The sequence below is a fragment of the Lissotriton vulgaris genome, chromosome 3_1 (assembly GCF_964263255.1).
Source record: "Lissotriton vulgaris chromosome 3_1, aLisVul1.2, whole genome shotgun sequence".
NCBI classification, from domain to species: domain Eukaryota; kingdom Metazoa; phylum Chordata; class Amphibia; order Caudata; family Salamandridae; genus Lissotriton; species Lissotriton vulgaris.
In genome coordinates this window covers 576,993,750-577,006,834 of record NC_141689.1, presented here as the reverse complement: position 1 = coordinate 577,006,834, position 13,085 = coordinate 576,993,750, and positions in this window count along the sequence as shown.

The window sequence follows — 13,085 nt, the reverse complement described above, 5'->3', positions numbered from 1 at the left end:
TTGATACGATCTCTCATTTCAGGCTAGCGGAGAGACTATCGGAATGTGGTATCAAAGGAACAGCCTTGAAGTGGCTACAACATTTTCTCTAAGGAAGAACTCAGCAGGTCACCCTAGGACCTTTCTCCTCAGATAAGCTACTGTTAGACAAAGGGGTGCCACAGGGCTCTTGTTTAAGCCCTACCCTTTTTAATATTTATATGGCCCCACTAGCCCAGATTGTCGAACAGTTGGGTTTTGAAATCATCTCATACGCAGATGATACACAGCTCATGTTTACCATCGAGAACTGTCTAGAAAAGGAAAAAACTTGTTTCTCTAATGGTATGAGGCTGATCTCATACTGGATGACGATGAACTATCTCCAGTTAAACCCAGGCAAGACGGAGATTATGCTTATGGGAAAAGCACCAGTGATCTGGTCAGAGGACTGGTGGCCTGTACAATTAGATACCGCCCCCATTCCCAAACCATTTGTGAGGAACTTGGGAATAAAAATTGACTGTTCCCTATCTATGAAAGATCACATTACCACTACTACTGGAACCTGTTTCTACAGTCTTCGTCTACTCCGGAAAATATTTCCTTTCATTCCCATTGCCCACCGCAGAACCTTGGTTCATGCGATTGTAACTAGCCGCTTAGACTATGGAAATGCCTTGCTGGCGGAAGTGGGATCAACCTTTTTTTCAAAACTGAAAACTGTTCAGAATACAGCCGCGCCAATGATTCTTAATTGTTCGCCAAGTTCTCCTTCGGCCCCATTACTCAGAGAATTGCACTGGCTCACTATTAAAAAGAGATCCTTTTTTTAAATCTGTTGCCTCACTTATAACGCTCTCAGAAAAAAAGGACCCGATATTTGCAAAATAAAGTAACCAAATACTGCCCCAGTAGAAATCTGAGATCCTCTACTCTGGAACTTCTAAGAGTTCCCAGAATTCGCCTGTCCCGGACCAGTGGTCGAGCGTTTTTTAATCTAGCTAGCTCCCACATATTGGAACGAACTCCCTCAGACCCTTTGTGCTAATCCAAACTATGGCTCCTTCAGGAAACAGCTGAAAGCCTTTCTTTCCAGTAAATAGACACTCTTGCTCCTCTCATTTCCAGATAAATTGCTAGTCAGCGCTGAGATGTTCCAGGGTGATTGTGCGCCTAATAAAATCTAACCTAACCTAACCTGCAGTGGGACATACCTCAAACGGTGAGGAGTAAAACTTGCACTAGAAGTAACGAAGATTACCGGTAAGTAATTGAACTATTCTTTGGGAGACTGTGTTACATCTTTGCATGTTTGCACTTATGTATGACATATATTTCCACACTGAATTATTTTGCGGGTCATATGTTGTTAGATGGTATATTTGATGGAACATCTATCACTTACAATAGCTATAACATTTGATGCTCAAACAGATGATCACATAGATCTTCAATGCATTTTTAAAACAAGCATTTGGAAAGCAATAGGTCTCGCATTTACAAGAGTTTGAGCAATTGCCATTGTAAATGACAATGCCTCGTATTTATGTGTTGGCAAACAGCTTATGCAAGCTGATGCTCAACCTAAAAAGGCTCAAAACATAACTTTTGTGCTGAATGAAAACTTCAGAGCTTACAAGTTATAAGTTTCTTTCATACTCATAATCATACTTTGCATCAATCAACATATAGAAGACGTCTTGAGCCCCTGCATTGATTGAAGTGAAGTTTTTTTGTCTAGCCTCTAACATGGGTGATGCTGCTACTGGTCTTTACAATGCCACCAGACTTAAAAAGCCTCTGGCATTGAGAAAGCCAAAAGCAACCACCACCACGACGTGCAGCAGATATGACATGGGAAGGGAAGAAAACTTAAAAGAAAGAAAAGAAAGAAGGCCCACAAAGTCAGCAGTAGAAGGATACACAAATTAAGAACAGTTCTTAATTTGTGCTGGTGTTTGGTGCTGCTTGCCTTATTTCTAAACACCAGCACTAATTTTATCACTTTCTACCATATGGTGGCACTCTCTGTCTATGTCTAGCTTGCAGTGATCTGCAATAGTTGAAATATCATTCTACTATTGTGTGATAACAGTGCTGGCAGGGACAGTGGGTAGTGTCAATGACTGTGGACTCCTAAGAAATACCTCTGGCACTTACATTTCTACAAATCATGCACAGAGTGAGAGAGATATATGCTCCAGGAGCGGGGCAATAAGATAACAGGGAGGGAAGCAGCTAACCCAAAGCACAACATCAAAAAGAGTGGAGATTCATCCAGTGAATGTAGATTGCTAAGTATGAAATACTATGCTGCCTACAATGGGCGGTAAAAATTGCCTGCGGTGAGACCGCAAACTGGCGTATACATAACCTGGACACTCGTAATCACTGATATGTGCTTGCAAGGATCACAGCTGACACCAGTGTGGCATGGGCATGCACTTGTGGGCATAACAGAGTTGCCATTGGGCATTTCTTTTTATTTATAATACCGAAAGCTAAACAAGTTTGTTGTCTTCCAGTATTTATAAAATAATTAGGAGTTGTCGCAGTTTGTCTGTGCTTTTTCATTATATTTGATTAATCTGCATCAGAAATAAGAATGAGCACACAATTCTAGCCAGGGTAATAAATTAATAACAAATATGCCATCCTGTTGTTGACAGGGTAGGATATGTCTGCTGTGTTCATTTATCTTTTAGCTCTGAGCTGTAGGCTGAGTGTGCTCTGTCCCTACACAACTAAAGCCACCCTGCAGCCAGTGAAACATGATGATTCTTAAGTGTCAGGCAACAAGATCCCATTTTCAGTTTTTCTTCAAAACATTTAGAGAATTGCAATGTAGATATTTTTATATTCCTTGAATGCTGACTGAAGTAATTTGGACCTGCATCTCCAAGTGTCAGACATAGACCTGTGATCTTCCCACCTCTTAAAAGAGGCACTCAAATAGAAGCATATTCAATGAAGAGTCACTCTGGAAAACACAGTTATTAGGTTGTGTTGTCCTAATGTAGCATTTGTTTTGCCCTACATGCTACCAATATATCCCGGGAAAAAGAACTTGGCTGAAACGGCATGGCTTTATTAGTGTGCCACATGCCTTTCATAGATTATTGGGTCCATTCATAGCATACTCAATACCTTTCACCCGCGCAGTCAATAGCCATCATTTTGAATCCTGTGACTTCAATAATTTTTTTTTCATTCCAAAATTTAGTTTGTATGTCACAGACTACAAAGTTAGCTGGATAACAAACAAGCCATTTGCTGAAATGGAAGGCAATGTTGTTTTTGGAACTGCCTCGCACTGAAAAGAAAAAGAAATGGAGACATAGTGAAACGGGTGCCAGAAGAGCCTAGACAGCGCGGTTTGCCACACTCGAAGTGACTTGTGACACACGAAAATAAAGATTAAAATGGAGGGCAGGGGGAATGGAAGGGGTTCAGAAGAAATAGTACCTCATAAAAGCGGACGGCCACAAATCAATGAAAATCAATCCGTAGTTGAGCGGTGCTCCTGTACAAGAAAACATAAGTGATGCATCAGGCCGGGAACAAATGAGGAGGCTGCAAAGAAGAGCGATGCTGCAATCAACCTATGCCGAAGGAGGGATTACAGTCAGTATAGTGATTACAACAGGTCCTGCAAACAGTGCATGCACGCTGATGCTCAACCTAAAAAGGGCAAGTCACGTTTTATTGCTATGGCAGACCCGAGACAGTTATTAAAGGGCAACTTAAGTGGGTGGCACAATCAGTGCTGCCGACCCTCTAGTGGTTCCTGTGGATAATGTGTGTAATATATTGTAGTAGTTAGCTCAATGCTAGTATTCATGGGTAAAGAGATGTCGGAGAGAGAAAAAAGAAACCATATACAACAGAATATTTACGAGTATTAGCTGTTTAACTAAATGCTTAATCAAGTTTATCAAGACAGGTGTGTGGTGTCCCAAGTGAACATAGAACCTAACATAGACATAAAAATAGGCTTCAAGAATACAAAAACGACCATAGCATAAATATTCAATAGTTAGTCACAGCCTTCTAGTGCAAAGGTAGAGGGTTGAGTAATGCGTCGTTTTAAAATTTTGTCAACAGAGTTGCGACCCAACCATCAATAGGGGGTCTCTTCTCTTCAGGACCTTTTTTGCTTAATGTGATTATGCATTCACATACACAGCTAATACTTGTACTTGTTCTGTTGTATATGGTTTCTTTTTTCTCTCTCCGACATCTCTTTGCCCATGAATACTGCCGAGTTGTTGTGCGCAGCGACATTTTAGATCTGGCTGCGTGATCGCGCGAGACTTTTCAACCGCGAGTACGTCATTGCGGCCGGCCATCTTGAACTGCGAGAGTTTAATAACGCGACTACGTCATAAAGCCCAGCGATTACGCATCGCGGGAGTAAACAATTGCGAACACGTAGATGCGATGCGCAGCTGACATCCGGCGGGAGATTTGAACAGCTCGCTTTCCCGAACTTGCAAAAATTGCAATTCTGCACATGAAATGTACAGCAGGCAGCATAAACCTTCTGAAAATGATGATTTGGATCAGAACAAGTCCTCAGATTGACATTTGGCTGCACTTTTTTGTGCAAGGAGTCCATTTTTGGGGGGGTGGGAGAGGAAGGGAGTGCCCCAGAGTCTTCAACTTCCCGTTCCTGTCCTGCAGGCTCCTCCTAGTGCTCTGTCCATGTCCAGATCACTTTTCATTTGGATCTGGAGCTGGAAGGATTACTTTTCTTGTCTGCTGCTGGATATTTGGATTTGAGGACTTTTTGTTTGGATTACTTTTGGATTACTTTTGGATTTGAGATTTTACAAGTTGTTGTTGTTTGTTTGGGGCATTGCAGTTGCTGCAACTACAATTTTTAAACTTTTTCACAACTTTAAAAAAAATATATTCTGGGTAGAGACAGTATCCAGGAGGCCCAGGGTAAGTCATGGGTGCATGATACAACTGTTTCTGTGAGGTTTGTAGAACTTAAATATCATTTCTGTCATGGAATTAATTAGCTCACTGTTATATGTGGATTTTTTTATCTTGGGGGTGTGTAAAGCCCAGTAGGCCCAGGGGTAGTCAGTGGTGCATAGACCAAGTCTTTCTGTGGGGTCTCTTGAATTTAAGCATCATTTAGGGCATGGATGGCATTCGATTGGGGTGATTTTTGTGTGTTTTTTGCTTTTTTGGGGTGTTGTTGGGGCCTGGCCATGTGGGTGAGGGCCATTTTGAGGCCTGGTCCAGGCAGGGCCTGGCCATGTGGGTGGGGGCCATTTTGAGGCCTGGTCCAGGCAGGGCCTGGCCATGTGGGTGGGGGTCAAGGGGCCATTTTGAAGCCAGGCAGTGTGCTTTGTGCCATAGGCATTCCCTGCGACCAGTCTGCCCTGCTTTCATCCATTATGCACAGGGGTACTCAGTGGTGCATGGACCAAGGCTTTCTGAGGGGTCTCTCTTCTATCAATGTAAACATCCATTTTTGATTATAAATAATTCAATTTTTATTTTCCATTTTTGGGTGTGTTGTAATAATAAGAAATGCCTAGGTGCAAATATTAATTGAAGTACGACATATGCAACATTTATTTAACTGATGTTCCTCTGGCTTCCTTTGCTTTTAGGATCACAAAGAGAACCACAAATCAATCATCCGCATCGTTCATCATCAGTGCCAGGAAGAAGTCCTGCTGCAGTGTGTGCAGCACAACGTCACGTGTGGCCACAGACAACACTGCAATTCGTGCAACTGCGGTCTGCTGTTCTTCTGACATCTTAAGAAGATGGGCCCAAAGAAAGGTGGCCGTAGCTCCTCTACCAAGAAAGTTGCCAGTGCCACTGCCAGTAAGAAGGAGCAGAAGAAGCAAGTGGCGCCACTTACCAAGGAGACTGATGTGCCCACAGACACTTTTTTTGGGAAAGAAAAAACTACACATGCAGCAGCGGTGTCCACCAAGGACCAAGCTGGGAGCAGCACCTCAGCTTCATTGGCCTCAGTGCCACCACACCAGGTTAGGCCCAAGCCCATGAGTGCCGAAGAGGCAGCCACTTTGATTGCTCAATCACCATCGACCAGTGATGTTGGCGTTGACTCATCGCAAGAAAGTAGCATCCAATTAAAGCAGGGTGTAACTCATCTGATGAGTGTTCAACCACAGCTGCAACGACAACCAGAGGTGCAACAAGGAGAGGCACAAGGAGAGGCACAAGGAGAGGCGCAAATAGAGGCGCAAGTAGAGGTGCAAGTAGTAGCGCAAGTAGAGGTGCAAGTAGAAGTGCATGGAGAGGCACAGGGAGAGGCGCATGGAGAGGCACAACTGCCTACAATGCTTGTTCCTCCAGAAGTAGGGGCACATCAGGAAATCGAGATTCAAGCAGAGGTATCATCCGAGCAAGCCACTCCTCCTGATGATCCATTGTCTTCCAGATCCCCAGCAAGAAAAAGGTCAAGGAGGGCTAGTACAAGTTCTTCTTCAAGCCCCCTTCCTTCTGATGATCTTGATTGGAACCCACCAATGCAGTATGAGAGGGATGCACGTCATGAGCCGACAAAGGTAGCTAAGCCTAAAAGAAGGTTCCCGCAAGGCTTTCACTTATGGGTGATGACGACGAACAAGAAGTAGAAGTGGTGGATTCTGCTTGTGATGAACAGTCTGACGATGACGACCCAGTCATCACAGTCGTCACTCCAGCCCCAGCGGACATGCAGCAGATAGACATTTTTACCCTATCCCGAATTGCTGCTGAGTGGGATGTGGGCGGCGTGGCACTGGTACCACCATCAACACAGGTAAGTACTACTCCAGCACGACTTACAGCTGCCATATTTTCCCTTCAGGACGGCCGGCAGGGACCTCCATCCAGCTCGACCTCCGTTACCTCAAGTAGTGGTGCTGTAACTGTAAGTGCACAACAGAGTCAAATTCGGCCACGCCCATCCTCCACTTCATCTGGCATTGAAAGTAGCACCTCCACCACCACCACCACCAGACATATCAACTCCTCAGTTTGGGACTTCTTTAGTGTTAGCAAAAAGGTGGAAAACCTAGTTATTTGTTCCATTTGTAAAAAATGTGTTACTCGGGGTAAGCTTGGTACCAACTATGGTACCGGAGGCCAGAGAGGTCATCTCCAAAAACACCACACTATCCAGTGGGAGGCGCACCTAAGTAAGACCCGGGAAGCCAAAAGTACAAATCCAAATGTAGACATTCATATTGCATCTGATGACGAAGAGGAGCTGATCATGCAGGGGGGAGTTGAACAACCAAGAGACATTTTTTCTGGTACACACAGAACCCCTGGAAGCAGCACTGCAGTGGTAGCGCCCACACCCTCTTCTACCCCAACAACATCAAGGAGGCACAGTAGTGTGGTAGAGACACCAATGCGAAAAAGTACATCAATGAGCCTAACTGGGTTGAAAAGGTCTGCATCCTCATCACATATGAAAACGGTCCAGACCACCATTAAAAGCATGTTTTGGTCGGAGGCGTCATTGGAACGCAACCACCCAACGGCACGTCTTTATAATGTAATGCTGGCTAAAATGTTAGCGCTGGACCTTCTCCCTTTTTCTTTCATGGAAGGGGTGGGTTTTCGACAATTTGTGGCAACAGTCTGCCCTAAATGGAAGGTTCCTAGCCGGTCCTATTTTGCCAGAGTTGCGGTTCCAGCACTACATCAAGATGTGCTGGAGGTGAGAAGTGTGGCTCACTGGTTAGAGCGGCAGACTCTGAAGCAGGGATCAGGCCTGGGACCAGGGTTCAAGTCCCGACGCGGCAGGGTCTTGGCCTCAATGTCCACGGACTTGATAATTCTCGCCTCAGCGCCTACTATAATCATGGGTCCCACGCTGCAACTCTGGGCAATAGCTTGCTTAATCTCCACAACGGCCCCAACAACACTGGGATGCCTGGCTTCACCTTGGGGGTGCCCAGGAGGGGCATCTCACAGGGAGAGCCAGGAAGGGTTGCACAGCGTTACACAGCGCCGGGACGCCCCATTGCTGGGGCAGCTGTGCGCTTTACAAGTATATTACATTTACATTTTACATTTACATTTACATTTACATTGAGCCAGCTTTGCAGAAGAGTGCTGTTAACACTATTCACCTGACAACAGACATGTGGACCAGTTGTCAAGCCCTTGATTACATGTGCATCACTGCACACTGGGTCTCTATTGCAGGGGTTACAGACAAGTTATCTGCAGGTGTTGACAGTGCCACCAATTTTCAAGCTAGTCTGAAACATGCAACAGTAGCCATGTTTGCCATGGAGAAATCTCATACTGCAGTAAACATTTTGGAGGAGTTTAACAGTAAGGTCTTTGAATGGCTGCATCCAAAAAAGCACATGATTCGTTATGTTTCCATGGATAATGGCAGTAATATAGTTAGGGCCATGAATGATGGTGACTATTTCAGAGTGCCGTGTTTGGCGCACAGTATTAACATTGTTTTTCAAGATTTCTTGAAAAAAGAAAACACAGTCAGCAAGTTAGTGACCACCTGCCGAAGAATCTGCACACATTTCAGCCATTCTTTTATTGCCCGGAAGCAGCTGAGAAAACTTAAACATGAACGTAGAGTGCCAGTCAGAGGACTCATCGAGGAGGTGGTAACACGTTGGAACTCAACCTTCTACTTGCTTGAGCGTCTGCACTGGGTTCTACTATGAAAGACATGAGGCTAGAGTTGGAGGAATGGGACCTAGTTAAACACCTGACAGACATGCTATGTCCTTTTGAGGTCTTCACACGTGAAGTCAGCAGGCAGGACTGTACTTTGGGCAAAGCTATCCCATTGTTGCGTATGCTAGAGCACCAACTGAAGGTGGTGTCTTCAACGTTCAAAGATGATACTGACAAGCAAGACGCATATCAGTTGGTGGAGAGCTTATTAACCCGCCTAGTTGACAATGAAAGGCTTAAAAAAATACATACAGAACAACATTACATTTGTGCTACTATTCTAGATCCACGGTACAAAAAGGAAGTGGCCAGCAAAGCATTCATTCCTTTTACTGAAGCAGATGTTTCAAAGTCCAAACATTGGCTAGCTCTGTCAGCCACTCGGTTGGAAAAAGAGCGGCAGGAAAATGTAGGAACCAGCAGAAGTACTTCTGAATCAGCAGGCTATCCGTCGTCAAGGTACACTTCTGTGGCCGAAGGCAGTCACTTTCCCTCACAGCCGTTACCTACACCAGCAACCGTATCATCATCCTTACCTGCACCAGGCCCAGCAATAATATTGTCGGAAGCGGATTGGATAACTCATCAAGGGTTTGTTCGATCCAGTGCTGATGCAAAGGCCACAGATGGTACGCAAAGTGGAGCAGACCTGGGTAACCTTGAGTGGATGGTGCAGGCCTATCTGGATGACCCAACGGAGGTCTACATTGATCACAACCCATTGGTGTAATGGTATGGGAAAACGCCTCACTGGCCACAGATCACCAAGCTGGCTCTAAATTATTTGTCTTGCCCACTCGCAAGAGTGTCTTCTGAATGTTTTTTCAGTGCTGCTGGTACCATTGTAACTTCAAAAAGGACCCGCCTCTCGCCCAAAAATGCGGAGAGGTTAACAATGATCAAGATGAATCAGCACTTCATACCACCAGATTACAAAATACGTGAATCCTGGTAGGAAGAAGAGGAAACCGACTTAGGTGACTGAAGTTCTTCTCTGTCAGCTGACCTACTCCCGTCTCAATTCACAGAGTTTGAGGATGAGCTCCACTTCCCTGACACTTAGGCCTGAAACTGACTTTCTTTTTTTTCGTCCTGACTCCTTATTCACTTTTACTCCTGTGTCTTTCTTTGTTTTGCAACTTTTACCACAACAAAACTCTAATCACAACAAATCCATCAGCAGCACTGTTTTCGTCTTATTTCCTTATTGAAGGTGCCACTGTCTGCAATCCTGAAGTTCACAAGTTCACAACTCAGTCATGCTCCTCTATCCTCCTCCTCCAGACTCCCCCTATCCATTTCCATCAAGGCAGATGGCTGGATTACGCAGAATGAAGAAACTGTCGCTTTGTAGACGAGTCCCCTCAAAAGAAGTGGGACTGGAATTACTGACTATATGCTGATTGCTGACGGTTACTTCTGAAATTGGCACAGGAGGCTGCCCTGTGGGCCTCCACTTTAAGAACAAGATGCGGACAAAAAGTGGAACAGGTAATGAATAATGAGATGGCATGCAGTGGACAGCACTGGCTGTCTGGCTCTGATGAAAGCAATTGCTGTTTGTTTGTTTTTTTACCTTGTTTATTTCAAATTCTATTTCTACTGCAGGGGCCACTACGTTGCTTTTTTTAATATGTAAAATGTCCTTGGACTCACTGTGTGTGTAGACTGCGACTGCATGAACAACATTGAGTTTGCCAATGTACCATGATGATGATGAGTCTTGATGATCAAAGTTACAAAATATCTTTTTTCTTTACAGTCACTCACTGGGATGGATGGATCATCATCGTCGGTTTACGTTATGTTATGTTATAAAGGCTTTTATAACGCGCTCTATTACTAAAAAAGTATCCAGGCGCGGAAGAACTATGGCTATTTCGTGAGTGGCAAACAGGTAAACCAGTCAACAACAACTACAGCAGAACTACATGTCTTTCTAGTCCTGGTATGGAGTGGTCAAGCCAGTGTAGGGTTGTTATGTCAGAGTCTAGACAGCAGTTCATGTAAAATTGCAGCTATGTGGCTTGGTGCATACAATTAGATGTGCTTTGTCTGTCTGTGTCAAAGAGGTATGCTACATCAGGTTGCTGCATTCACTCAGTGGTGCCTGCCTTGACTGTCTGCATGGCCCTGACCTGCTGTGTGCTAATTACTATCCTTGAAAAGGAGACTCAGAGTAAGCACTTTAGAAATGATGCTTGTATGTAATACTGTCGCCTCTGAAACTGAAAGTGTTAATTTTGCACTAAACACCGTACCTTATATTTTTTTCTCCGTGTTGTTTTAATATCACTTCCTGTTTTTCCATCAACAATTACAGGCCGGCTTTTACCCTGTGCGATGGGAAAAATGATTAACTCAGGCTTACCATTAGCGATCCGCAATTCCACATCTGCCAGGCAGGCAGTGAGCAGTGTGTCTGGTCACCAAGATTGATCGACGGAAAGTCAGATGGAATGGAGGAGTACTGCAAATAAGAGGAATGGCTAGATGCATGCAACTTCCCAAACTGAACAGGACAACTACAACATACATTTACAGTATCCTCTTCACTTCTCCTTATCTTTTAAATATTGTTATTGTTGCGAACTTCTATGATTGTGACTCAAATTCATCCCTCCAGCTTTTTGATAAGTTTATTTGCTACTTTTAAAAACTAATTTAATGTACTAATAAGTGTTTATTCTCTCTGAGGGCAGATAGGCAAGTGAAATTGTGTAATTACTGCAGCCCTGTACTGGCACATTGTTACTTCATAGCTAGTAAGTTGTAGTAAGTACTACTTTTTAGTAACCTTACCATCCATTTAGCAAACAACTTCATGCATGCAGTAGTGCATGCACTTCCTTTATGTCTAATAAAAGATTTATGGATATATTCGTATCCAAAGATTTGTTTTTCTTCATTTGTTGTTTGACCATGCTGTGTTTTTTTCCTCTCTCCACATTACTTTCCCAAAAACCCCCATTCCCATCAAATTTTCAAACCCTAACCCTCTTTCCCCGGGCTGTGTGGTGTTCATTGAGGTGTGACTAAATGACAACAATAATTCCACACACTTGCTGGGGAGGATAAGGTGCAAGCAACCTCCTCAAATCAACTTTAAGGCAGCTAGATGAATCCTAGGATATTGTAATTCTGCTTAAAAAACCCCAATGAGTATTTTCAAATCAATTCTGAATTTCATGCCCACCATTGATTGGATCCATCGTCAACACCATCCTCCTACACGTGAAGAAAGGATATGCTGCTGTGTCACTGTAGCCATAATCATCCATGCAAATATTTTTTTCCATACTTATCTTCAGCATTGCTTAGACTACAAATATATACTGTTCCTTCTAATACTCCTCTCAGGCCACTCACTGTCTCATTTCATTTTTTTTTCTTTTGCTGCTACTGCTAGTGTGGTACCACTCCTACTACCACCACAACAATGGAATTTCTGTCCTGGATGGATTTAATGGGCAACCGTAATCGCCATTTGCCATGCAGCCAGCACTGTGCCTAGCTCTATTCTCAAACATGAATCACAGGTAAGATAAGCATTTTGGGAAGGTTAGTGTTAGTGGCAGATAATTCATGCTGGTAAGTTTGAGGAAACCAAACGTACAGTAACCCCCGCCCACCACCCCACAAAATAATATGAACGCGTACACTATGTTGAAGTATGTAAAATGAATAATTATATTCCCCTAACAAAAATAAACTATTCAAAAGACCCAACCCACCCCCCCTTCCTAACCCCAACCAATGTCCATAAGAATGTCCCTCAAAAAGTCCCTCTGAATCTCCAATGCCCAATTCCCACCCCCCCCCCAACAGTCTTTAAAAAAGGGGCAAGGGACCGTCACTTCTGGCGGTGTCCGGTGGACAGGTGGTCCTGCATCTCTTTGTGGAGGTCCTGGAGCTGGCGCTTCAGCTTCTCAACCGCGCGCTCCAGGTACTCCACTCTCCGGCGGAGACGGCGCTGACGTGCCATCCAGGTTCTGGGGGGCAGCTGCTGTGTTTGCTGCTCCGCGGCAGCGGCGGGAGGCTGTCGGACCACGGCACCGTACCACTGGAGGCTGCTGGCTGGTAGACCCAGAGGCACTGAAGGAGGATGCAGCTGTTGCCGCCTCCTCCTCCTGCTCCCGAGCCACCAGCTTCTGATATTCGGCACAAATGGCCTCCAGCTTCCGGGCCCTGGTCCGGACAGCCATCTCCGTGCGGGTGAGTTTGTTTGGAGCATCTATATGAAGAAAGAAAAAAAAAATACTGTAACCAATACTCTTTAACATTAACGCAAAATAATTCAACAGAAAGTTGTCTCACAGTAACACTAGCAACTTGCAAGCACAGTATAACATTTTGGCATGTATCTTTCCGCCGTCTTTGTAGGCCTAGGGAGTTTCAGGAAT